The sequence below is a fragment of the Halichoerus grypus genome, chromosome 4, assembly GCF_964656455.1.
Source record: "Halichoerus grypus chromosome 4, mHalGry1.hap1.1, whole genome shotgun sequence".
Classification (NCBI taxonomy): domain Eukaryota; kingdom Metazoa; phylum Chordata; class Mammalia; order Carnivora; family Phocidae; genus Halichoerus; species Halichoerus grypus.
Window position 1 is genome coordinate 137599197 of NC_135715.1, and position 5589 is coordinate 137604785.

The window sequence follows — 5589 nt, forward strand, 5'->3', positions numbered from 1 at the left end:
CAGCTGTCACTCAAATTCTGTCTATTCAGCACGATAGTTCCCTTATACTTAGTTTCCTTATCTAGAAGATGGGGATAATAGTACCTCTCACATGGAATTGTTCTGAGGATTTGAGTGTAAAACACTGAAAACAGGGTCTGGCATATGGTAAGTGCTAAACGTTATTTTCGTGATTGTAATAATTTGGTATCACCCTCCTAAAACCCCTGTGAAGTAGTGGGAAGAGCAGGTTGTGATTATCTGTATTTTCCAGGCAAGGAAACGGAGGTGTAGTGGCATCTGATGTTCTTTTCTCCCCACGCTTGTGCAGCTCTGGAAGTAAGAGCTGCTGACCTGCGGTTCATGGCTCTTTTCTCTGGCCTGGGACCAAGGTGACATTTTCTCTTTAAGCTCAAAGCCCTTTGGGAAACTCCTAGTAGGGTCTTCTAGGATCACTTTCCTAACCCGACGGTCCCCTTTCTCTAAGTGTGAATCTTCTTGTAGCAAAACCCGGCTGCCCCAGTTCCCTGTGGCGTGGAGGAGACTCAGCGGACGGCTGGGCTTCTGGGTGTGTTCATAAGCATCTGGGACTCGGGATGTGAATTAAATTGAGCAGAAGAATGCTTCAGCTTTCTTCACCCTCTGCCGGGGGGGAGGAACAGGGGCCAAGGCTGGCAGAGAAGGAGGGGACTTGTGTGATGCCAGCCCGGGGACTTGAGGCTTCCTGCTAGATGTTAACATTAATGCGGGACGCTCGCGTGGCGCTTGCCGATCGTGAGCACTTTCCCGTGGATCATCTCGTCATTCCTCCTGAGAAGCCTGTGAATTAACTGATGCTGTGCGCGTTAGGAGATGGAGGCTCAGATGTTAAGTGGAGCGCCCAGGATGATCCTGCAGTCAAGCAGGGCCTGGCGCCGAGCATGGGAATTAACATGGGAACGGATGGGCCGGAGGGAGAAGGGTCTGAGGTCCTGGGTGATGGGAAGAGCTTTTTCCAGAAGCAGGGAAGCCGCAGGGCCCCGCCCTGGGAAGAGCAGAGGGTAGGAGGCCAACTGCCCTTAATAGGGCCTACTTTGTACTCAGGGGATGCTGAGACTGCCCTATGCCTCGTCTGCACGAGGAAGCTTTATGGGATCAGGGAACAGAACGGGGGTGGGGGGGGTGGCTCCACTTTCTTTTCCTTTAAGGAAGGAGGGAGGGGAAAACCCAAACTCTGGGTAGATTCAAAATCTCAGACAGGTGCAAAATAGCTCTCTCTGCTGGCTGTTTCTAGTAGTGGGAGCAGACCAAACCAGCCGCCCAAATAGTTCACTGTCAGGAGATCCCTGAGAGGGAGAAGATGCCAAACAAGCCGTGTTCTTCCAGATCCTCTTCTTCCTGGGTATGGAAGCTGTCACACCTGTCATTTCTCTATGGACAGACTTGTGTCTCTCTCTCTCTCACACACACAGCCACACACCCCTATATACCTACTATTTATTTTGCTCTTTATGCCAGGGACTTTATAGTCATTATTTCATGTAAGTTTTGAGGCATTATAAAACCCACTTAATAATTCAGGGCTGTTCAGAGACATTAAGGAAGTTTACCAGTCATGGAACTTGTTAGTGGTAGAGCCTGGATTCAAACTTAAGTGTGACTTCAAATCGCAAGCTCTTCCCCACGTGCTCTTACTGACCATCATGGGATGCTTTGCTATTCGTGTTCCCAGCCCTGCTGCTCACTGATAGGCCATTGTCTAGCACAGTGCTGATGCGTCAGGGTCTCAAAGATACATTAAAAATACAGACCCTAGTCAACCATTTTAGAAACATCAAATCAAAACTTCTGAGTGTGAGGCCCATGCATCTCGGTCTCACAAAATTCTTCCCAGGCAATGCTGATGCAGAAAGCTCAGTCCAGGACCGTGAATGGGCTTTTGTAATCCACTGCTCTGGTGCTTTTAATTCTTCCGCCCTGTCTGATCTTTAACTTCATTTGCTTTTGAGAAAGAACACACAGAAGTAAAGAGAGAGAGAGCCTCAGGAAGTCTGCTGGCTGATCTCTGAGGTTCAGCTCTGCCCCACAGAGCAGGGAGAGGACACATTGGTTGGGGACTTCCTCTGGGCAAGTTCCTATGCGGGGTGTGCTGATCGAATTGAGGGGGCTACTTTGAAAGTGTTAGCCCACAACTGAAGAGAAGAGGGGAAAAACAGGAGGCTCAGGGCATAAAAGAGGCTGCTTCTCCAAGGAAACACAGAACCGAGAGAACAGCTTAAACTAAGCCTGTGGGCAGAGAAGGATAGTGAGCACGTCAGATTTACTAGTTAGGATGTTGTTGGCTGCCATAACTGTGAGAACCCAAACATATAATGGCTCAGATCTAACAGTTTATTTCTCACCCAGACAACAAACCAAGGCACATGGTTCAGGTTGGTAGGTGGCTCTCTTCCATGAGCTGATTCAAGGACCCAGCCTATTTCCATCTTGTGGCTCGGTTATCCCCTGGGGCCTCACTGTCTTCTGCATCCAGCCCGTGGAAGGAGACCAAGAGGGTGGAGGACACACACCTACTTGTTGAAGGCCTTAGACTTACAGCCATATTCTTGGAGACCTTGACTATACACCTACTCCTAACTAAAGGAGAACATGGAAATACAGTTTCTCTGTGTGCCCAGAAAGGAGAAGAACCTGATAGCTATGTTCAGCCAGTCTCTGCTACCTTGTGTGACAGACCCATGGCCTCCAAGCCTGTGGTTAGAAGAGAATCCTATTGATGGCAAGAAGGTAAAAGAGAAAGGACTCTGGATCAGTGCTTAGAACTTCAACCTTGTCTAAACTATTCAAGTAATAAGAGACCTGATGTGTGTTACATATCAAGGAAATTCTGCTGGAACTCCAGTGGTGGAAGATGGCATAGAAAAGGAAACAGAAGGAAGTGACTAGTGCACAACGTTGCCAACCAAACAAGCCAGGAAACTGTGCCTGTGTTCCAAGGCCACATGGAGAACTCGGCTGAGACCATTCAGTAATTTAACAATAATGGAATTCCCTTTCCCTGTGTCTTGTACCAGGTTATAGCAACTATACAACTTGGATTGGTTTAAACAATAAGGAAAGTTATTGGCTTACAAAATGATTATGCATGGTTACGGGGTGGTGTTCAGACAAGGGCTGATCTTAAAAGCTAGTCATCGATGTCAGGAAGATTTCAATTTCTTTTGTTTCTCTGCTCTATCTTCCTTTTCATTTGCTAAATAATTACATTTGTAAAAAAAGTTTCAACCATTTATTTCACAAAAAGAACACTTAATACCAAACATGTCAGAAGGACAGAATCTCAGAATGAAGAATAATCCTTTAAATTGAATACATCTAACTTTATGAAAAGTCATTACATTGTTCTAATCTTTTCCCTACTTTTAGCTTGAATTGGTGGCACTGTCATCATGGATGAGCATGTGTCCATGACTTGCACGTAACATTGGGACAGATGTTGCCCCTCACCAAATGTGAGATAGTCTAGTGCTCTCCGTGGGCTCAGGAGACTCTTGATTGAAGTGTATGTCTTTCCTCTGTCCTACTAGGGAAAGGCAGATTTGCCTGAACCTTCCCATATAGCTCCAGAATATACTTCACCCACCCCAACATACAACCTCCGTATCTGCAACATCATGACCCAGCCTCCCTGTCTTTTCCTCAAAATCCAAGCCAAATGATTTAGTGTTGATTCTATTCTGAAAAGTCAAACTATAAAATTCCATTATTGGATTTTTTTTACCCAAATACCAGGCCCATATTCTAGTTTGTTGACCAGCATATTAATATCTATATTTAGGTTAGAAAAAATTAATTGTATTAGTACAGACTTGGGAGTACCTATTTTCACACAGATTTATATGAAAAAAGTCCAGGGAATTTGGTTGATGACATCTCATATGGGGCAAAGAGTGAAGAGGTTCCTAGCCTGGCTTACATTAATAGATGGGGCCCAGGTCACAGTAGATAATCATTTCCCTATTCTGTCACTGGAGAGTCTTGTTCAGTTCTGGGCAATTATTTTAACAGGACCATTCACCAACTGCAGTGATTTCTGAAAAGAGTGGGTAAGATGGGAAAAGTCTGAGCACCAAGTCACATGGAAAATTGCTGAATGAACTGAAGATTTTTATCTTGGAGAAGAAAAAATCAGGACAAGTCCAATAACAGAGCACCTTGGAACTGAGGTGCTTTTAGTGTTACTTTGAATACTTTCTGGGGGCAAACTAGACCAATGGGGAAAAGTTATAGAAAGTTAAACTTAAGTCAAAACTATAAAGAAAAATTTCCTACTCATTACAGTTTTCTGACAGGGAAATGGGCTCTTTAGGGAAAGAGGTGAGTTTCCTGTTAAGAATAGTGCAGAAGGGCTCCAGCAACCCAAGATGCCGAAAGGGAAGAAGGTGAAGGGGAAGAAGGTGGCCCTGGCCCCTGCTGTCGTGAAGAAGCAGGAGGCCAAGAAGGTGGTCAATCCCCTGTTTGAGAAGAGGCCCAAGAATTTTGGCATCAGACAGGACATCCAGCCCAAAAGGGACCTCACCCGCTTTGTCAAATGGCCCCCCTACATCCGGCTGCAACAGCAAAGGGCTATTCTCTATAAACGTCTAAAAGTGCCTCCCGCAATTAACCAGTTCACCCAGGCCTTGGATCACCAGACAGCTACTCAACTGCTTAAGCTGGCCCACAAGTACAGACCAGAGACAAAGCAGGAGAAGAAGCAGAGATTGTTGGCCCGGGGCCAAGAAGAAAGCTGCGGGCAAAGGGGATGTCCCCACTAAGAGGCCACCTGTCCTTCAAGCTGGGGTTAACACTGTCACCACCTTGGTGGAAAAACAAGAAGCCTCAGCTGGTAGTGATTGCACATGATGTGGATCCCATTGAGCTGGTGGTTTTCCCGCCTGCCCTGTGTCGTAAGATGGGGGTTCCCTACTGCATTATCAAGGGGAAGGCCAGGCTGGGGCATCTGGTCCACAGGAAGACCTGCACCACTGTCGCCTTCACACAGGTCAACTCAGAAGACAAAGGAGCTCTGGCAAAGCTGGTGGAAGCCATCAGGACCAACTACAATGACAGATACGATGAGATCCGCCGCCACTTGGGAGGCAACGTCCTGGGTCCGAAGTCTGTGGCTCGCATCGCCAAGCTGGAAAAGGCAAAGGCTAAAGAACTGGCCACCAAACTGGGCTGAGTGGACACTGTTGAATTTTCTGTACATAAAAGTAATAAAATGTTGTCTTTCAAAAAAAAAAAAAAAAAAGAATAGTGCAGAAGGGACCCTTGCTTGAATGGTACCTTCTAGTGTTGACATTTTCTGAAAGGGCATTGGATTTTGGGAAAAAGCAGGCTCTATGCAGGAGCAGAATAAACTTTCCCAGGAGATGGAAGGTGATCTAAGACACTGAATAAAATGTAAACACTAGGAATAAAAACAATGCATCTTCACTGTTTGCAGGCCACTGATGGCAAGTTTGATTGCCTTAGCTCCTGCTGTTCCATCCCCTAACAGGCCCTTCCTTTAAGTAGTGCATATTTATTTATTTTTAAAGATTTTATTTATTTATTTTGAGATAAAGAGAGTGAGCACACAGAGGG

General features: G+C 45.9%; 1 pseudogene; it reads left to right on the forward strand.

Moving 5' to 3' along the window:
- Window positions 1-4373: 4373 nt before the first annotated feature.
- LOC118553440 (large ribosomal subunit protein eL8 pseudogene) lies at window positions 4374-5248 on the forward strand (annotated as a pseudogene).
- The last annotated feature ends 341 nt before the right edge of the window (window positions 5249-5589 follow it).